We start from the raw sequence: 22,505 nt of genomic DNA, 5'->3' as shown, positions 1-22,505 counted from the left end.
GTGAGGAGGCCCACTGGAGGGCTTGGAAATGGACCCTGGGCATTTCTTCAGAAACTGCTCCAGGAGATTAGAAGCTGGCTCTGGGATCCACGTGCAGCCAACCCTGCTTTTCAGAGTGAGCGCCATCTTTCAGAAGCAGCGTCATACTACTAAGCTCTCTCTTTCCTTCTTTGCTCCCTGTTGGGCCTTTCTCCCAGGATCATCTCAGGGTTTCCTCACAGGGCTTGCCACACCTCAGCCTTCATGGAGCAGAAGGTTTCACAAAGGCGGCCCCTTCCTCAGAGCATTCCAAACCTTCCAAAGACTGGCCTACATTTTAAGGTCTCCTCCACACTGAAATGTAGGGTTGGCAAATGTGCTTCTTCCTGACGCGGTTTCCTCTTTCATTTGCAGTTAAAAACCACGACCACTAAAGCGACTTCCACAACTCGCTGTAATAATCACTTGCATAATGGGGTTGGGGATGGTGTTTTGGGGAACAGGAGGGGGTGATCGTGTTTTTTCAACTCTTGTGAGATCCATTTCAGTGAAGTAAGAAAGTTTTACTGAGATCTCTCAGACTTTGGTATTTCTTGGGAGGGAAATCAGGTTATAAACCTGCCCTTTCTCATTTGCCTTGTGTTACTTACAATGATCCCTTTCCCCTCTGCTTAAGGGAGAGTTTTTACATCTTTAGGTTCCTCTGTCTTTGATTTGTATGTCATCCCCTGTTTATCCGTATAGTGTCATGGTTAAGCACGTAGACCCTGGAACTAGAATTCAAATCTGAATGCCATCACCTACTAGGTTTGACCTTGGGCCTGTTGTTCACTCTGTCTCAGTTTCCTCATCTGTGAAATGGGAATAACAGTAATACTTACTTCATAGGGTTGTAATGAGAATTAAATGAGTTCACTTGCTATTTTTACCCTCGACTTTGATTCTCTTTCTCTTGGTCCCTACTTTGGACAGTTGTTTGCTGACATTTGAGATCATCAATTTCTCAATGGCCTGTCAGGCTGACGGTTCACCTCTGATATGTATGTACTGTACATTTTTCCCTTTCTGGAACTGAGCAACATCTACCAAATTTTTCCATTAACAGAGGTGAATGTAGTCTTAACTGCTCCTGGTAGAGAAGCATTTAGCAAATAGAAACAGATTACAGGGAGCCCTATGGCCATGCACGGCTTGCAAGTGCTCTCAGGAGTGTATGTTGTCATGTTTATTTATGGCAGGTTCACATCATGGTTCGCTTCAGTTAGCATGTCTGCTGCCTGGGTGAAACGTCAATGGTACCCAGTGCCCCTCAAGTGGGAAATGACTCGGTTTCCCATGCAAGAGCTGAAGCTTCACTGGCTTTCCCACCCCTGTAGCAACCCCGCGTCCCAGCCTCTAGTGCTGAAGTCAGTTCACGAGGCTGCTCAGCCAACAACAGTGACTTCACCAGTGCATGGGGTGCCCACATGTGTGTTTGGTCTGTGCTGGGGAAACAGAGTTGATTTGAATGATGTAGGCACCCAAAGCAATTGGAATATGTCAAAAACAACTCAGTGAACACAAGCCAGCCAGTGTTAAGCTATAAAATGGGAGGCCAGATTATGTTCCGTCAGCATTTCATTCAAGCAAAATAGGTTGGGAAAGAACACCTCTTGCACAGCCTTCCCATGGTGCCCTTGACTGCAGGGAGCAGCAGTGACCTCTCAGCAAGTCCCAGCTGTACTGGTGTTGACCTTATGATGGGAGTGGATGACTCTCCTCTGGGCATCTTCCAGCTCTAAGTTGTAAAAGTGAAATATGGTCCTGTCCTTGCACACTATCTCTCCATTAACGTAAAAGGCATATGAGAGAGACTGAGGACATACAGAAAAAGTTCTCTCTCCTGTAGCCTTTGTGCCTGTCTCCTGTGTGCTTAGGGACATCATATCTTGGAAGACCCCATTTCCAAATAAGGTCATATTCACAGGACCAGGGGTTAGGACTTGAACATGACCTTTTGGGGAGCACAATTCAATCCATAGCAGTGCCCCACTGCTTGGCCTGGAACAGAGCACTCTCGCATCAAGTTTCATGGAGTCGGTCCCTTTACCCTCTGCAAACCCACGTGATGCACATGTCAAACTGCATGGGGAGCACTAATGATCAAAAAGGGCCCTGGCCTGTAGGTGACCTCTCAGTTAAGACAAGCCAGTTTAATGCTATTAAAGCCAGCAGAAATCATACGAAAAGCAGCAGTAGTAATAGCTACCACTATTGAGCTCCCAATATGCACCAGTTTCTGTGCTCGGTTCTTAGTAGCACAATCATCTAGCTTAATCCATCACAATGACCACAGGATCAAATGACCCTAGGTTCCATTTCTCTTCAGTTTTCAAATGAGGAACTGAGGCCCAGTTAGCTAAAGTAACTTGTGGAAGGTACAAGTTAAGTAAGTGGCAGAGTTGAGATTCAAGCTCGGTTCTGTATGATGCCAAAGCCTGTCCTTTTATCCTCTATGACTGGAGACCTCCTCTTCCTTCATGTTGCTCAAAGTTTGAGTTAATCTCATCAGATGGATTTCTGAGTGAATCTCAAGAAGGTGACTGTTCTAGTTGCATAATGAGAGATTTGGATCCGTCACTGGTACAGGTGTCTTCTGACTCAGAAGTTGGAACAAAGGGTTTCCTACAGCTTGGACAGTAGGGTTCTTCTCCACCCCTGCTTTCTCCCCACCTTTGAGAAGAACCATCTTTCATCCCTCACAGCCACTATTTTTCAAACAGCAGTTTTAACTTGGGGCACTCGCTCTCTTTGGGGGATTGCAAAAATTAAATCGTTTTTAAGCAACCAAACAATTCTGGAGTTTGTAATAAACTTGTGAAATTTGCGGAACTTGGTGGTTGAGGTTCTCTCAGTCCTACTTCCCTGGGGCCCTAAGGAGCTTCAAGCTGGCTCCTTATTTTCCTGTTTGAGTGGTGATGTTGCCAACTGGGGCCTGGCCATGGCACCTTGGACCAAGGGGGCAATGAGTTCTAAGGTAATCAAGAGTCTCGAGGCGAGCCACCCCCCAGATGGGATCTCCAGCCCCCACCTTTGCTGTGTTATTGTGGGAAAGTCCAGCTGATCATACGTGTAGGGTGGTCCTATTTGCAGAGATCAGCCTTGTTTGTTTCTACCGCGTTTAACTGCTGAGTGGGACACAAATCAGTAACCAGCTTCCCCTTGTGTGAGTTCACTCTTTTCCCCTTCAATCAAATGACTCCAGGGTCCCTTGAGGGTTGGGCCCACACTCCAATTTATTGCACCCTCTTTCCTCTCCTGCAGGTTGTCTCCACTCATGGAAAACAGCAGCAAAATGATTTCCATGCCTCAGATGCCATTAGGCTTGTACTGTCACAGTTTAAACTGAACATGCCAGTATGGGTGTGTTTCTGGCTCCTCCAAAATCTTAGATGGATGCTCAGCTTCATGTGGTCAGGACTTCTTTGGTATCAAGACCAATGGGATGAACAGAACTTTGTAACCCTCTCTTGGCTGCTGTGCAGGGCCTCTGTCGTAACAGGAGGCCCCTACCCTCTGCAGGACAACTTAAGGGGAACAAGGGGCTGGGGAAACACTTAGAAGGAAGTTGGCATTTGGAGGGCAATGCTCCTATATTTTTCTAATCACGATAGTCGAGAACCTGGAGTCAGGGCTAGCGTGCTGGGTTCTAACCCTGTCTCTGCCCTTTACCAGCCATGGCCACTTTCTGTCCTTTGTTTCCCTTATCTGGATAGTGCAGGTAATAATAGTACCTGCCTTATGGAATAATTAAGTTAATCCATACAAAAGTGCTTAGAGCAATGCCTGGCAGATAATAAAGGTTTATTATTATCAATAGCACTCTTATTTTACTATTACTTCTGCTCCACAGAGCATGTTTCCCAGTTAAATTTTCTAACAAATAAACTACAGGGATAAATGAGAATCTGAATGCTCAGTGGGATCCATGGTTAAATGACACACAGATCCTGAAAGCAGGATGTGGTAGGCAGAATATTGTCTTCCCAAAGATGTCCAAATCCTAAGCCCCAGAACCTGGGAGTATGTTAGGTTGCACGGCAGAGGGAAAATAAAGGTTGCAGATGGAATTAAGGTTGACCACCAACAGACCTTAAAATAGAGATATTATCCTAGATTATCTAGGTGGGCCCAATGTAATCACAAGGGTCTTTAAAAATGGAAGAAGGAGGCAAAAGATAAGAGTCAGAAGGAGATTTGACTCTAGAGGAATCAGAGAGATGCGTCATTGCTGCCTTTGAGGATGGAGGAGGGAACCACAAGCCCAGGAATGTGGGTGGCCTCTAGCAGCTGGAAGGGAAAAGAAAGGGGTTCTTCCCTAGAACCTGCAGAAGGAATGCTGCAGCCAACACCTCGCTTTTAGCCCAGGGAGGCCTGTGCCAGACTTCCATTGAATAGGACTCTAAAATAATAAGTTTATGTTGTTTAAGCCACTACATTTGTGGTAATTAGTTAGGGCAGCATTAGCAATTCACAGGGTTACTGTTTTTGCTGCCCTGTGCTGTCTCTGACTGATGCTGGATGCTTGGAGCGGGGCTGTGCCCGGAGTTTTCACCTATGGCCATCGCACAGCGGCAACCGAGATGTGCGCATTTCTTGATCAACCCCTCCGAGGACATCTGATGCTCCTAGCAATTTGAAATCTTCTGGAGCTGCTCATTAGAACTCCAGGATGTTCTTCCATCAATGAATTCTCTGGGTTCTTTTAGGGTTGGAAAGGGACTGGCCTTTGTAACAACAGAAGCACAGTGTCATATTTGGGATACTCCCATGGCTGTTTAAGCTTACACAGCTCCCAGCCTGTTCGGGAGTCTTACCACATTATTGGGCTAAAAACGCTCAAGGCCGGGCTTTCATTTCCCGGATGACTCCATCTCTTTAAGAAAACTGTCGATAACAGTAAGAACATTAGAGCAAAACGGAGTCTTGTGTGAGTCCACTGCCCTCCTGCACCACTTGCTGGTTGTATCGGAGGTTGATGTTCTGGAAAGAGTTCCCTTGACATCCAGGAAGCTGAAGTCTCCCTCTTGGCGCCTGCGCTGGATGACTAGACTTTTGTGCTGCCTCTTTCTGGGCCTTGCCATCTTCAGAAGCTCTAAGTGCTGGAGAGTCCTAGCATCTTTCCCTGGACCTCCTTCCTTTACCAAACAAGGTTAGGATTTATAACTTCTTTCATGGCAACATCTGGCGCATTTCCCTCAAGTCCCTTTTTTTTAAAAAAATTTAATCTTTCATCAAAAGTCAGTTCAGTTCAATCCCTTGTCTGCCCCCCCCCCCTTTCCTCCCTTCCTCCATCTTTCTCTCTTTCTCCTTTTGGCCTTTGCAGACAGCAAAGCAAAAGAGTGAGAGGACTCATTACCCATGCTTAATGACTTGGGTTAGAAGTGAAAGTGCAGGCTGTGACCTGACTTATTTCTTTCTTTCTGGCCACAGAGCCACAAGGTTCAGTCCCAGGGAGCCGACCGTAGACATCTTGTTGCACCATCTGCCTGCCCCTTCCCTGTCCCCCCCAACCACCAGGCTCTGATTGTTGTTGTTCGTTGTATTTGTTTTAAGTTTCTGTTGGTTTTACGAATTTGCTAGCTCTGTATTTTTTAGCCTCAGCTTGCTAGCATAAAAGCCACACCAGGGCAAGGAGAGGAAACAAAGAGCGGCTGGCAGAAGGCTAACGAGTGTTTCTAAGGCGCATGGCTTGGGGGCTGCAGATGTGCTGAGACCACACTTAGCTTGGGGCCTGGTGAGCTGGCGGGAAGGGAAGGGGGGGTGCCCCGGTGCCTTAAAACGTATTTGTGAACTTCTCATTGCCTCAGGGTTTAAAATACAACACATGCCCACACTTCCTGCTCCTCCAGAGGGTATGCACAGAATGCGAGTGACTCACTAGTGGTGGTTTTTAAATGTCTGTCATGAGGAGGGATCATCAAAAGCCCATCCTGTTTCAGATGTTATTTTTTCCACTCTCAGCTATGCAGTGCTGTAAAAGCTGAATGCTTAAAACCAGTGTTCGTTTTGCACGCAGAAAGTGAAGGGCGAATTAATTGTGCTGCAGCAAGTGAAAACTAAGTGCTGGAAAAAAAAAAAAAAAAAAAAACGTGTAAACAGTGTGGAGATTGAGTTTCAAAGCCCTTGTGTTTTGAAAAGTTTAATTATATTTCAACGAAAGTCAAACTGTCAAAACGGGAGGGTGATCTGCCTGCTTTGAAAATGCATTAGCCTTCTTATGTAAAAGCCAATGATTGATATCCAAGACGAAACTATGGCTGTGGGGAGCAAAGGGAGATGGCCTCAGAATGGCTCCAACGACATTTCCCAACAAACCACGTGTATTTCTTTAGATCCATGTTCATGAAGGGGGAAATTGGAGAGGAGAACAAAGGGAGAGCACAAAATACTCCGTGAATGGGGAGGGTTTACAGGTCAGCCCTGAGCACTGTTAATTATAATTTACATAAGATCCCTGCAATCTAAACAGGGGCGTTACCAATAAAAGCAGACTGCGCCCTCCAAGTTGAGGTGGAGAGGGACCCCGTGGCTCCTGAGAGAAGACAAAGATGTCTTGGGCGTCCCTCAGAACCAGGTGTTAGCCTGGGGCCCCCTCTCAAGGCAGCCGCCTGGTTTTCAGGTCCTCTCGCTTTAGTTTATCTCCTCGGTGGTGAAGACTTTGCCCTCCCTGGTCTCAGTTCCCATTCCTGCCTCGCCTTAAATGATCTTCTAGAACAAACTTCCTGCTTCCCTGTGAGCAGATTCCTAATCTTGTTCTTTTGATGTCTGGGCATTCTCTACCGTCTTAAAACATTCTCAAATAGAATTAAGCTTGAATTAAATAAAAAATAACTACGCCAGCCATATAACACACGTTTGGGGTAAAGCCAGCATGGGCACGAAAGCAGACCACAGCAGACATGGCGGTGTCACGGGGGTTGGGAAGTGTGACCTAAGCACCAGGCCTGGAAGCAGCCACAGTCCCTCCTTCTTCATCAGGCCCCTGCCTCCTTGCAGACCAGGCTCATTCCAGCAGGCCTGTGGACCGTCTCTGTCATTTTCCTCTCAGATGCTGATCTTTTAAAACTTTTAGGATTTCAAACTTCTCTTCTCCCACCCTGCTGACATGAGAAGGCCATCATTTTCTTTTTTCTGGTTTTGTTAATCACCCCCCAAATACAATATATTTCATATAACCCAATGTCGGCTAGAGTGAACTTTTTGGTCTTTTGCCAGGGGTACTCTCTTTTTGACCCCAGAGGAGGGTTGCCAGATGAAATCAATACAGGGTGCCCAGTTAAATCTGAATTTAAGATAAACAGCGAATACGTTTTTGTGTTAATGTGTCCTAAATATTGTATTTAAAAAGTGTGCCCCATGCAATATTTAGGACATATTTACACTAAAAAAGTATTCGTTGTTTTTCTGAGGTTTAGATTTAACTGGGCATCCTGTTTTTTGTTAGCTAAATCTGGCAAGCCTACCAGAGCCTCTTGTGTTCTGAATGAATGTAGGCTCCAAGAGTTGTGGCAAATGAGTGTGTCCTAACTGGAAACAGAGCCCAATGGGACCGTATTTTCCTTCCAAGGCCCTGTTTAATGCAACCCACTGGGTCAGATGTTCTCTCTTCTTGTACCTCCTCCTTTTTCCTGCCATGCAACCAGGGGTCCCCTGTTCACACTTGTGTTCACACCACTGTAACAGCCCTTGTTCCAGGGCACGTGACCTAAGAGCCTCTGAGGGCTGAGGCCTTGCTCGTCCACCCGTGGGCCTGGCACACAGCAGGTGCTCCATATGTGTGAGCAGAGCCAGTGACAGGGGAAGGGCTGGCAGCAGGCTCCATCAGGCCAGGCCTGCAGGGTATTGACTGGGCAATGACACCCGCCCCTTTGACAACCTCCACATTGACTGGGAAGCAAGCAAAGCCACCATGCATCTCACATAATGACAGCTTTCTCCCTTTCTTATTCCAGACAGTTTGGATTCTTTTAAAAATTACTGTGGGGAAGCAGAGAGGGTGCGGGAAATTCAGAAACTGGCCGCCAACGGAAAACAGGAAAGGAGCGCCCCTAATTAGAAGCAGTGAGCTCCCAGCTCCATATGCAGTGCTTGGAATCCAACAGAGTAGGGGAAGTTGTTCCCCTTGCTGGCTGGCGCTGTGAGAAGGCAGCCTGGATGGACCCAGCCTACAAGCACTCTAGGCCTACAAGGAGGAGGGCTTGGGGTTTTGTCAAAAAGGTCTGCATGAGGCCTGTTTGCCCTCAGAGATCTTTAAAACATTTCTTCCTCTCCCACCAGAGCCAACACTGGGCTCAATGCTCAGATTCACAGAGCTTACAGAATCTGCAAAGCTGCTCAGAGCCGTCTTGCATTTTTTCATCGTAGACAGAAAAATCCCCTTGAATGTTATGCAAGAATTGCTTTCAGCACACAGAATTCCTTATTAAGCTCCCTGGCAGGACTGTCTATTTCCAAGATATTTGTGCAATAATATATATATTAGAATTCAACAATGCTGTGTGATGGTTTGGTAGTTGATTTATTTCATAGACTCAAGAGAAGACCCAGAGATGGTAGGCCATTGGCTTAAGGTCACACAGCAAGTTATTCATTCATAAAATATAGACATGTTATGCACAAATCCGGGCATTGAGGAAATGAAGATGAAGAAGTCATAGCTCCTGGCAAATAATGACGAAGACAGAGATATCTTGAGCTAACAGGTATAGAATAAGGTAAGGGATAGGATAGCAGCGTGAGAGAGATATGAATCAAAGACGACGAAGAGGATAATTTTGTTGGAGACGGGGTGCATGAAAGAGCAGTGGTCAGCCATAGTGCTAAGGTTTATGAGTGAGAGCACAGGGTGTCTGTGATGAGCTTAGGCCTCCAGGTCAAAGCTTTGAGGCATCAGACAAATCACAGGTGATCAGAAGGGACAGCTGGCCTGGGGAGACGGGGCATGCAGTACCCAGGAACAAGAGTTAGCAGTCAGGAGACCTGGATTCTAGTTTTGCCTCTAACATTGACACAATTAGGACACATCATCCTACCTCTCCAGGTCTCATCTGAAACTTAGGGGTGATTTGGTGATTTCTAAGATGGCTTTTCACTCTAACATTCCAGAATTTGTTGTGAAGCCGTAAGGCCTCGACCACAACCCATTGCATTGACTCGATCTTTTAGCCATCTTGGTTCAGCATGGTCTATGCAGATGGTTGTCCAACAACTCAACTAATATTTACTGAGCACAGACTGTGTGTGTGGCACTGTTTTTGAGCCCTGTGGCTGTAAAAGTGGTGTATGTATGCAGACATGGTTTCCCTCCCACAGAAGGGTTTGTAGAGAAACAAGCTGGAGAAAGCGCCCCTCTTTGTGCCAAGCTCTTAACCATCTATGCACACTCACTTGCCGTCCGTCATTTCTGCTCCTTGGGTAGGCACAAAGGGATTTCTGGGTAGTTGCAGACATAAAACCTCAGCAAGTTCTCTCTTTGATCTCAGCAAAGTTGCATTCTGTGGCTCTGATGTGCTGAGCTCCTCCTCTGGAGCGGGGGAGTTGATTTTCAAGCAGATCAGAGTAGGCAATGTCCCGCTGAAGAGATTTTTCCAAACCCTGTGGTCAGTGACTTAGGAACCAGTAAGGACAGGCTCACCCCCTACACATCTCACTTCTAGGGGGCTGTGGCCAAGTCTCTCTCCCTTAAAAACATCCACAGCACCCAGAAGAGGCCCTTTTTAAGAGGAGTGCTTAGGAAAACCTTTGGGGATCAGGAAAGAGTAATTAAAATAAACATTTCTAGGGTGATGTTTTAAGTAAACGACTAAAGGAAAATTTAGACTTTTAGGAAAAATGGTGTTAATTTGCCCAGGTTATACATGGAAGGATGAGGAGAAGGCTGAAGGGCTCCAAGTGATGGTGAGACCATTCCTTCCCCAAAGACTGGGAACAATAGCTTTCCCATACTTACTTGGTGTGTTATAAAATGCTGGTTTACAACTCAATTCATTCCTCTTGCGGTTAGAAGAAGCTGCCCGTTAGTCTGAGTAGCCCTGCTTCCCATTGTCATGCTCACAGAATTATTACTAGTTCCCCCTTTCCTTCTCAAAAGTGCCCTTGTTTGGACAATATATATGGTCACCCTAGAAGATACAAACCAAATGTCTACTAAGAAAGCTTAAGTTGACTAGAATAGGGGAGACAAGGTTCTGGAAGCACAATGCCCAGCTTTCATGACGAGACTGGGAACCAGACTCCCCTCAATGCAGCCATTTCTTTCCAAGAAGCGATGACTGTCTTTCATCAACTCCCAATGCCAGGACTATAATAAAATTCTGGCCCTTACAACAAAGGTTTCAGAAACAAAATAACCAGGAAGCACTTTGGAAACTGCAGAGGGTCTGCCTCTGCCTCTTCAGCCACTCCCCCCTCCACCCAGCTCACCTTCCTCATCTGTGGTTGTCCAGAGGCTGCCGGGAATGGAGGAGGCAAGACCAGAGCAGGCCCAGCCGCCCACTCTGCCCCGTGGTCTCTCATGCTCCCAGGGCTCTGATGATTGCATTGCATTAGGGAAGTGCTGCACAAGCTGTCCCAGAATACTGGATTTCAAGGGAAAATCAGAGGGGCTCCTGGTGCAGGCTCATCTGGGAGAGAAGCCCCGGACCCTGGAGCTCTTGACCCCTCATTTCCAATCCTGCCACCCCGGCCGGGTGCCTGACAGCCTCAGGTTCTCATGAGTAAAATGGAAATAAGGTTTTGAGAGAACTAAACAAGGAAACTAAGTAGGGTGGCCAACAAGCCCAGTTTGCCTGAGACAGTCCCAGTTTTAACAACAAAAGTCCCAGGAAACCCCTCAGTCCTGGGCTAACTGGATGGTTGGTCATCCAGAAGTGTGCTTGGTATTTAGGAGGTACTCAGGGCATTTTCGTTGTCTCCATTCCTCCTGGGAAAAAAAAGCAAAAAGCAAAAACCAACTACTAATGGTAAAGTTTAAGATATGGTGAGTGGTGGGGATAGCCTGCAGGTGGGAGGCTTCCTAAAGCACTTGTGGTCACCTCTGTGTGCTCTCCCTGCTCTACTGGCAAGCTGGCCCTGACCACACTATTTAAGGGGAACTGAGCACAGACTCTGGGAATCCAAAAGCTCTGAAGCCGCCCACGTCTTGCAGATGTGACTGTCAGCACTTCCTCCTTTGCTTGTCTCCGAAGAGCTGAGCTGGCCCTGGAGACTTTGAGAAGTGTGATGCTTCTAACAATGGAAAGTGCTTTCTCCCCATCAAGTTGGATATTCTGTGAAATTTTAACTTTATTAAACTGGTAGAAATACTATGTGCTTCTGTGCATAGGATTTGGCAAATATCGATAGAAGGGAAATCAAGTATTCCGGCTGAAAGAAAAACTTGTGCAGAAATTGCTCAGGCTGTCTCAGGCCAGAGAGCCCACGGCTGTGTGGCAAGCAGGGGGAAAGTACTATTCTGTGCCCTGGAAATACAGTAGTCATAAAAACCAACTCCCTGTCCCCATGGAACATACAGTCTAGGGTTGTAGAAAACCAGCAATAAATAACCAGATAATGTAAGGTCCATTAGTGCTGGATGCTATGCAGAAAAATGAAGCAGACTTAGGAAACTGGGAGTGATGAAAGCTGTTGTTTTAGACAGGATAGTCACCCTTCTCTGAGGAGGTTCTGAGTAAGCTACTTGATGATTTGTAGGAAGCACCTTCAGGCTGGGAGAACACCCACAGTTTGGCTCTGAGGGCGGACTGTGATGGATCTGCTCGAGGAAGCATAAGGAGGCCAGTGTGGCTGGAGGCAGCAAGTGTGGGAATAAACATTAGGACTTGAGGCCAGATCACGAATGGTCTTGTAGGCCGTGGAAAGGACTTTGGTGTTTTTTTCCCAATTATGATGAGAAGCAATTGGAAGTTTTGATCGGAGGAGTGGCATTTTACATAGATCACCCTAGCAGCTGTATGAAGAATAGACTGCAGAAGAGCAAAATAAGAAGTTCAGGAGACTATTGCAATAGCCAAGATAAGAGATTATGTGGACTAGATCCAGTGGCAGAAGTGGAGAAGGTAAGAAATGATTTCATTCTGGATATATTTTGAGGGTAGAGCTTATAGGATTTGCTAATTGTTTGGATGTGGAGAGTGGGAGAAAGAGAGGAGTCACTGATGACTGCAAGGCTTTTAGCCCTGGGTGCATGGTGATTCCATTTATGGAGATAGGGAATACTGGGGAGGGAACAGGTTTGGGAGAAATCAAGACTTTGGTTTTGGATATTTTGAGTTTGAGATGCTAAATTAAACACCCAAGTTGAGATGTGGAGTAGCAGTTGTATCTACTCGTGCACAGGTGTGATATGAAAAATATTCAGTAGCCAGAATGGTAGGAGTACTGGCCTGTCAGCATGGACAATAGCCATAAAGAACAGGACCGACCGTAGCAGTGTTCTCTGCTAAATGCCAACCCTGGATACAATATAGAGTTCCTGGCAGAGGCCCTGGCTCTGTGTGCAAATCTGCAGTTAGAGCCAGGACGCTGGCAAGATCACCCAGGGAGAGAGGTAGGTAGAGGCAGGGAAAGGTAAAGAGACACTCCAATCTCTCCATGCCTAAGGCTCAAGAATATTTTAAGCTTCATTCAAGAATATAGAGCTCTAAAACAAAGCCTTCTACTGGATGACAAATTTGAGATACCCACTTTCCTCCAAGTGAAAATATCCACAGTGAAACTCATCGATTCCCACATCAGTGTGCTGCTCCTTCAGACTCCCCTGCTTCTCTTAAAAACTCAAGCATTCTTCCTATCACCCAAGTATAACAGCATCCTATTTGTCTCTTCCCTCCTCTTAGCTTCTGCATACAAGAAGTTGCCAAATCTACTTTCTCTTTGATTAGTCCACTCCATTCTGCTTCAAAGGCTACCAGCCACCTTTATTTCCTGTTTGAACCAAGCCAATAGCTCTTCTTGCATCCTGGCAGAAGATGATGGCAGATATAGTGCCTGGAGACATAAGGTCAGTACCTGACATTATTATTGAGAATCAGGCTTTGTTCAAGATCCAGGAATCAGCATGATGGGAGGACAATGCTGGGGTGTGGAGCACAGTTCCAGAGATTGTGACTCTGCACATAAAGCTGAGTTGAGGACAGATTTCAGGCAAAAAGTCTTACGACAAGTCTAAGGGTAAACCTGGGTCAGGGGCAGGAGGGGTTAGGCACTGTCTCTAGGCTAGTGAGTATGTGTGTGTGTGTGTGTGTGTGTGTGCATGTGTGTTTCTGTCATACATACAGTTGTTGTAGTCCTAAAGAGTTTCAAAATGCAGCACATTGTAGTTGATGACCAGGCTGTTCTGTCCAATTCCAGTCCATTCATAGCAAATTTATTTTCCCAAAGCATGACTCTGAGAGGGGCAGTCCCTGTCTTGGGTTTTGGGTGTGCAAATCTTCAAGGCTTCTTGCTGTACAGTTGACATCAAGATGTCTTGCCCTAACATTGACATTCCTCTGTGATTTGGACTTGGATTGCTTTCCAGCTCTAAGTCCATTGCTGTCCTTCTTGCCCATGAATTTCTCCCTGCTCACCAGACAGCCATGGACTCTCAGGCCTGAGACAGCCTGAGCTCTCTTTGCACAGGCTTTTTCTTTCAGCTAAAATACTTGATTTCCCTTTTCCCTTCCATCAATATTTGCCAAGTCCTATGCACAGAAGTGTGTAGGATTTACTATCAGGTTAATAAAGTTAAATTTTCAAGGACCCTCATTTGCACACATCCCTTCCATGGTTCTAGGAGGTACCTTGGCAATGAGTTCACAAGGACATGTGTTTTGTGAGATTTACAAAAGTAAGATATTTTCATTGAAGTAGGTTCAGACTTTCCTTTCTTTCCACTCCAACTTTGCTTCCACACACTTCACTAGTTCTCATGGTGCTGAAGTGGCTTTGAAAATTCTGGGAATCCACTAAGGGAAAATTAAATTCGGGACTCATTTAATTTGGACTCCATGAGATATCCATGCAGTCTCTCCAGCATACAGTTGAGCTATTGCTAGCTGTTCATTTGCAGAAATGTCTTGCAGGAATCCTCCTCCTGCCGACTGCTCTGACTCATGCAGCATTGTCACATTGAGGTACAAGGGCCTCAGGTCATAACGTAACACAGGTGTAGCCCCTGGCATCCATCTCCAAACTAGGTCAATAGGGAAGTAGAACTTGAAATGTGTGGAGCCAGATCTGGCCTGCAGAAAATTCTTTCGGTTTTCAAATGTGTAAAATCCTAAGGAGAATATTGTGTTTTCATTGACACCTAGTCAAAATGGAAGTTCTTTCCTGTCAGGACTATACTCAAAAGAGCAGCAAATACAATTCTGAATGCACAGAAGGAAGCAAGGAGGAAATCAGGTTGCCTCTGGCAACGGATGGAGACATTAAGACACAAGATGGCTGAGGAACCCTTGGAGCAGGTGTGGTTGTGTTGCTGTTTTGAGGGCACATGACTGTGCTGAACACACACACACACATATGTGTATATGTATCCATATCCCTATGAATGTACGTATATATAAATACAGGACACTATATACATACATGTGTCTGCCATATGTATATGGTAGGCTATTTCTTCCAGTTGTGACAACCCCAGGCTGGAGAGCAATGGATGCTGAATTTTATTCTATAACAATGAAGGAATCAAGAGAAGTCTGATGCGATTGTATAAAAATGTAGCTTATGAGGGGTGACAATGTGATTGGGAAAGCCATATGGACCACACTCCCCTTTGTCCAGTGCATGGATGGATGAGTAGAAAAATGGGAGCAAAAAAAAAAAAAAAAAAGCACCCAGTGTTCTTTTTTACTTTAATTGATCTTTTTCACTTTAATTTTTATTCTTATTAGTTTTGTGTGTATGGTAATGAAAATGTTCAAAAATGAATAATTTTGGTGGTGAACGCACAACTATATAATGGTACTGTGAACAATCGAATGTACGCTTTGTATGACTGCATGGTATGTGAATATATCTCAATAAAATTGAATTAAAAAAAAGAAAAGAGAGAAGTCTGATAGTTGGGTTGCCACGGAAGTTCTAGTATTTAGGATTCCCTGTTCCATCCATTGATGAGGGGAGTTTTTCACGCCCCCATGGGTGGTTTCAGGGACTGCTTGATCTTTTCTTAGAAGGGGGTCACTGCTGAGAGCCATGGCTGAGTCTCTCTGGCTATGGCCCGGGGTGGGGGCTGCCCTTCCCCTGCCTGGAGCTGGAGAATGTCTAGTGAGCAGTGGGGGTGGGAGAAAGGAGTGGGGTTCTCTTAGTGCTCTGCAAAAAGGATCATGTACACTGAAAAGAGCAAGAAGAAAGCAGCACCCAAAATCCACATTCTCTCAAAGGCAGATCTGCTGACATGTTCAAGCTGCAGCTCACCAACCTGAGTGACAAAAGTGAACCAGGAAACCACAGGAAGTGGGGCGGGAGGGGGAGTGCAGGGAACCAGTGTTGAATCTGATCTCCAGAATTTCAATCCTCTCCTGTAGTTAAGGGAAGACTGGAATGGTTTTAGCTTTTGCAAACTGTAAATCTGCCCAAGCATTGGTTTGGCTGGCAGGCTGGAAAATTCTGAGGGTTAACATTCAAATAAGAATAATAGCATTGGTAGTTGGGAGTATATGTTTTTATTTAAATTATTCTCCAAAATCTCTGTGAAGTCAATCCAAAGCATAATTAATACTGTTTTTATTTTTTTTACAACAGGGCATAGATTCTGATTGTAAGGATACGTGTGCATACACATATACATTTGCATATCTGTCTCTACATACATACATATACACACATAATTGCTATGCAGAAGTAATGGGAAGATGAAAAATATCCCCAACTTGGCGGTAAATGCCCAGAGTGAAGGATGGTGAAGACGGCGCTCCAGAAGTGGGGAGCCCGGTGAGCACATCACACTGCGGTGTCCTGGGCCGGGGTGGCTCCTGCCAAGGCCCCTGTCTCCTCGTTCCCCAGGCCTCCCCTTTAGAATGTCAAGCTCCTCCCTCTTCCTCTCACCAATCCTCCCAGGTGCACCCCTTCCCCACTGACCGCCTCCCTGTTGATTTCGAAAAATGGGCACCTAGCACTTCCACCTGCTGCTCATTTTGAAGGAAGGAAGAGGTGTGGGTGAGAAACCTGTTGAGATCCAGGCTGTTCATGGACTAGGGGCAACGCTTTAAGAGTCACGTGGAAGGAGGCCAGAACTAGAGAGCATGTGGGGGCTCAGAGCTGCTGGGACTTCATAATCTCTAGAATTCCTGGAGAGCTGCAGGCCCCGGGGGCATGAGAGGGAGTTTGCTTTGGGGGGTGATTGTCTCTCACAGGCCTCTCCTTCTAGCTGCTCTGTCTAGCCCTGGCACAGTTTGGCCATGGTTACGCTAATGAACGCAGCTTCTGGATTGGGCTCAGGGCACGAGCTCAGGAAGAAGGACTCAGGGTGGGGGGTGGGGGCAATGACGCTGGAACCATCTGGAACAACCCCTCTCCAGGGGCTGGGATTCCTAATCCGAGCCTGGCAGCTACTGGCAGCACCCTTGTTGTATTAAGGCCAAAAGTGGGAGACCCCTTCCACCCCCACAGCCTCCTGGAGTAGAGATGGAGAGTTTCCCACCAGGAAAACACACTCTAATAGCAAGGAGCTGTGGTTAGACATGAAGTGTTTTTCTCCTCCAAAAATCCATTTTCAGATCTCAGTCTGACTGAGCACACTAGTCTGAGGTTAATGTCATGGCCCCTTAGAAGCGGCTCCCTCACATTTTGGTCCTTGTTCATTTTTAACTTTTGCTTTTTAAAATGAAAAGTGTGACTTTAGGCCTTGATGCCCTCTGTAGAGAGCCTGTCCCAGCTGCGCACCCAGAGGGCCTCTCCGGGGGCTGACTGCGTGCTCAGCATAAGAAGAAGTGGAGGGCTGAGAAGCTTGTAGCACCTTTGAGTTGGGGTCAGAGATCTGGGATCCCATCCAGTCAGAGGTTTCCAAACCTTTCCTGGCGATTCAATTCTTCCTACCATGAAATATAAGGAACTGTAGTACCAAAAGCCAATGAAAGACCATCTGCTCTCCTCGCAGATGGAGGAGGGCTCTCAGAAGTTAAGGGCTCCCCCACGGCCTGCCATGGGCTCCCTGAGGTAACTCTGTGGCATCCTGGGGCTCGATATTGTTGAATGTTGTTTGCAAAACACTTACAATGCTGCTGTTGGGGTGCTCCCAGTCAGCTGAAGAGGACTGCAAGCTCAGTCCTCATCAGAAAGAACCATCTTACTAGCATGGAGAATGGTCCTCAAAGCAGACAGCCAACCACCATCACTGTAACGATTCTCCTCAAGTTACCTTCCTGTCTGTCCGGAATCCTCCCAGCCTGGGTGGCTGGAAACCCCTCACCAGGCCCAACTCCTTTCTTTCCTTCCCTTCCTGAATTCTGAGCTTCATTCTACTCCTCGTGGTAGACTTGGTGCATCCTCTTCTCCCTGAGTCAACACAGTCTCCAGAGACAAGCCAGTTGCCCTCACAAATGCCGACCGTCTCCCCTGGCACAGGCCTGACTGTTGTTGAGATATGAAACCCTCTCAGCAGCGGCAACAAAGCTGGGGAGAAGGTCAAAGGGCGCGAGGGCCTGAGGAGCCTGCCCTGCCTCCCACTTGGGCAGAACTCCCCATGCTCTCCCAAGACAGGTGCCAACCAAGTGAGAACCTGCGTCATCCAGCCCTAGCTGGAAACTTTCCAGGGAGGAAGAGCTGCTACTTTTGAGGCAGTTGATTGCATTGATGAATAACTCTGTAGACCTTGCCAGCAGAGCACTGGGGAGGGTGGAACCACAGAGGTGTTGCCTTCCAGGTTCAAAATTTAAAATAATTATTTTAAAGACAGTTCAATTCAGAATTGTACTTTGTTTATGGCATCTGTATTCTGTTTCCGAGTTTAGCACCTAGAGAGAAGGATTGGTTGGTATAAAAGGAAAGTACCAGGTGGTGGTCCTGTCACACCTCCTGTCCCTGACTTATGGCACACCTGGCAGAAGTGATTTGAGGATCCAGGGGTCAGATATTGCTATTACGGTCTGCTGCCCAGAGAAGGAAAAGAAACTAAATGGGGGGAGAGTGGGGGAAAGAGAAAGAATTGGAGAAAGGAATTAGTATTTTCTGTTCCCCAGTTTTGTGTCAGGCACCTTACATGTGTTTTAAGACCTTATTTAATTCACACAAACAGTATGAGGAACAGGAATAAACTTTCTCACTTTTATGGCTGGTCAAGAAATGGTACAGCCACGCTCCTTCAGTAGCTGGGAAAAGGGAAGAGAATGAGTGAGGCAGACAGGAAGAATGGAAAGAAGAAAGCAAGCCCAGAATCAATTAGAAGCATTTGCTGCAAACATGTCAGAGAAGCAATTGAGTTCCAATCTGAGGAAGGTCATTAAATACATGGCCCTTCTAGAAAGGAAAAAGACAGCTGCAACTCATCTGTGCACAGGGCTCAGCTCAGGGGTCAGTTCACGAGATGCCTAGGGGAGGCGGACCCAGCCCCAAAGGCCTTTTGTGATGTTTTGAGGTTCTTGACTCTATACTGATACCACAAATCGATTTGCTGCATGTTTTCACGCTGGTGTGCTTCCAGGCCCACTCTTCCATGAAAGAGGCTTTTCTGCTACTGTTGTCTCTGACTGAAGGGAACAAAGATTTGGAACCTTCCAGAAAGAGATATTTGTGTGTACGATGTTGCGGTTAAAAGCAGAAGCTTAGGAATCAAATGTACCCTCAGTTTAAGTCCAGGCTCTGCCACGAACTAACAGTGCAACTTTGGGCAAATTGCTTAACTTCTCCAAGCTTCACTTTTCTCAGTCATAAAATGGGGATAATAATAGTATCTCCTTCATGGGTTGTTTGAAGGGCCAAATGAGACAACGTATGGGAAACACCTAGCAGCATTTCTGGCATATGTTAAATGCTCAGTATATATTGATTGGCTTTTTATTATTTTTAGTGTGTCCAAATCAAGCAGCCTTGGTGTAAGGAGCATCACATAAATAAAAGGTTCTAGAAAGGCAGCCCCACTTTGAGATTATTTGGTCAAATATGCCAAGATTTCCTGCAGTGGATGTGAGGCCCCAGTCTGCTGTAAAACTTATGGGGTGGCGGTAGGGGATGCTGGTTTGGGGGAACCAGCAGGGCTGACCCAAGGAGGAAGAAGTACTTAAGTGGCACCGTTTGCAAGTGCTGAGGGCCTGCTAGATTAGAGACAGCTTCAGTTTGGAGCTCTGCTTCTCCCTTCATGCAAACTACTCCTTGACCTCCCCACCCACGATGGTGGCTGGAATCCCATCGAGATTCATTTGTTTGGGGTCTCCAAGTCTTTTGGGTCTTGGAAAAGGTATGGAAAGAGTAAAGCCTTGAGCCATTGTCACCTACAACAAATGGTCGTTGCCCCAATCCTATAAGGTACAGGCAACCTTATTATTTGGGAATTCTGTATTTGCAAATGCACCGACTTGCTAAAATTTATTTATAACCCCAAACCAACATTTGCAGCACAGACATGCACAGAGCAGTGAAAAATTTGTGTCACCCTACACACACATTCCTGGCAGAGGTCAAAGAAGGCAACATCTGCCTTCTTCTTTCAGCTTTCAAGCTGTAAACGTGTCCTTTTCGCAATATATTCTGTGCCCTGCTTTTCACAATTTTGTGCTTTGTGTTGCTGGTTTCACTGTTTCATAGCCCTCGTGTAGTGCTGAAGGGCTGTCTAGTGTTCCTAAGCACAAGAAGGCTGTGACGTGCCTTACGAAGAAAATACACTAGCTGGAGAAGCTTCGTTCAGGCATGGGTGATAGTGATGTTGGCCATGAGTTCAATGTTAATGAATCAACAATATATATTAACTCTATTAAAGGTGTCTTTAAACAGAAACATGCATAAGACAAGATTATACATTGATCGGTTGACAAAAATGTTGTGCCCATTTTTGAGAGAAATGTTGTGAGGTCCCAGGAACCTCATCCCGTATTTCCCCTGGGAGCAATGGTTCAGTGTTCACTAATTCCAGGTTCACAATGACTTTATAGGACATAATACTGCGAATAATGAGAATAGACTGAGTTTCACACAGTGGTTGGGGGTGGGTTAGAATAAAAGGTTACCAAGGGGATGAGTGAATAGGGATATTTAACCAAAAAGCATGCAAACAAATTCTGCCCATTTGACAACATTTTTCAGAGTTAGCACAACTCAGTCACCAACTGTGTCTTACCATGTCTTATCATCCCCTGTGGATCCCACCAAGCCCGTGCAAGAGGAGAATTCTCTGTTCATTCCTCCCTTTGGTCATAGTTTCGGTGTAGATAAGTTCTTTTCTATTCAGTGGTTTTTAGGTTGAGAGAGAAAGCTGCCAACAGTGCATGTGGTATCGTGGATGGGAAAATGGAGGGCTTGAAATCTTGGGTCATGTTTTGTGCTTAATTTCCCCAAATATATAAACAGTGAGCAAATGTTTATAAACAGGAGCTCATCGTTTCAGCAATGAAAGCGTCTAACCCTCGCGCACACTGCTTGCACACCTACCCCTGTGCACATACACACATACACTTACACAACCTGTTTTTCTTATACACACACAACTGCTGGGAGTGCAGCACTGGAACAGTTGTTGAGAATTATTTATCAGGCTCATCTTTCCATCTAGACTCTCTCATGTGAAGCCACATCCACCTGGACAATGGCTTGAGAAATAAACTGATGAAGTCAGCCCATAGTTTAGGCAGAAAGTACAATGGGAAGCATTGGGAAAGGGGGGTTTCCAGCAGAAATGAATGGATTGTGAGATTCAGCTAGGGGCAGTCCCTGCTGGGTGCCATTGCCCTTCTCCATCCCTGGATTTTACTCCCCTGGGGTTGCTGGGGTATTCTCACACGACAGCAAAGTGTGTTCAAAGCAAAGTAGAGCAGGTGCAAAGCAAGCTGGGTACAGAGTTTGATTTGGGGACTTTTGATTTCTCTTCTACCTAGATACAAATTGTTGCCTTCCTCTCCAGGCTCTCCCTAGCTTTCCTCACTTCTCTTGTCTTTCCCCTTGTCTTTCTTGTGTATTTTATTGGCATTTTCTTATTTAACTTTTCAGATTTCCAAACACTCTATCTATACTAGGCATGCTCTTTCTTTGACTATATTAAAGCTTTACCTTCTTGGAAATTTCCAGATTTGAGCTTTTCCAGAGTGGCTTTGGTCCCACCTTCTTCCCCTCATTTTTTACCTTTGTCCTAAAATATTTGACCTCCAGGAACTGGGATTTTCATCCTTTTTGCAACTTGGCATCTGCAGCCTAGAAGAATTTGTGGGTTCATGTAGTGACTTTTGAGGGGCAGCTGAGTCTATCTTGCTGTTAGGTTTGTAGAAGATAGAAAAAGAAAGAGACTCTCTCCCTTCTATTAAAAAAAAATAAGATTTGAAATTTCTAATTTAAGAGATCTCTCTCTTTTCTGAATAGAAACAATTGTCTTGACAACCCTACTAGCCTGAAATATGTGATGCTGATGCTCCCACTCATTCCCAGAGCAAAGATCCTTACCTAGAGCCCAGAAGCTCCTAGTAACCATGCACGAATGTTTGAGAGTAGTCTTGTACATTTTCTGGGGGAAGGGTTTCATTTGAATGTCAAAGGAGTCCTTGACTTGACTCAACAAAGATTAACACCCACTGCCCTTTGGCCCTTTCTCCCTTTTATCCCCCAAAAGACAAACCATCCCCAGAGTTCTTTCTCCATAGGGTCCCTCAGACCCACTCTCCCTCCCTGCTTGTCCAGATAATGCTTCCCTGCCTCATCTCTTCTCCAGAGAGGTCCCACTGACTTCACTGCTCTCAATCTCCCAAATTCAGTCCATCCTGCAAATTACTGCTGGAATGTTGGTCCTCAAATGCCCCACGGTTTGTGGCAGTTTCCCATGACACTCACAATCAACTTCCAGCTCCTCACCAGGGTCTCTAATGCTGTCTTTATCAGTTCTCCCAGCCTGTCCTAACTCCCCTCCCCAATTTCTTATTGAAGTGGAAGTGGGAGGTGTGTGGCCTTTCACAAATTACTTAACCTCCCTGAGCTTTGGTTTCTTCATCTGAAATTGGGATCACAATACCTCCATCACCAGGATTTTTCATGAGAATTAAATGAGATAGTATATACAACACTCCTGGAACATTGCCTATGAATTATTTAATAAATGCAACTTAGATTCCCTTTCCCTTCCCTTTTGTCACAGTCTCCCCCCTGACTACTGTGATTTGTACACTGCAGCCTCTCAATAAATGCTCTTGCCTAATATTTCCTATGACTTAATCAAAGTCATCTATCAGGTTTGTGACTGGTTGTTCACAGCTCATGGGCTTGGGGTGGGTATTGGGAGGTCAACTGAGAAGCCATGGGGAGCTGGGGGGCAGGGAAGTGGGTAGAGCAGGGTGGGTCCTGCAGTTCATTTATGAACAGGGCTC

Source organism: Choloepus didactylus, chromosome 2, assembly GCF_015220235.1.
Source record: "Choloepus didactylus isolate mChoDid1 chromosome 2, mChoDid1.pri, whole genome shotgun sequence".
In the NCBI taxonomy this organism is placed as follows: domain Eukaryota; kingdom Metazoa; phylum Chordata; class Mammalia; order Pilosa; family Megalonychidae; genus Choloepus; species Choloepus didactylus.
The sequence above is the reverse complement of the archived record's forward strand: the minus strand, read 5'-3'. Positions refer to the sequence as shown.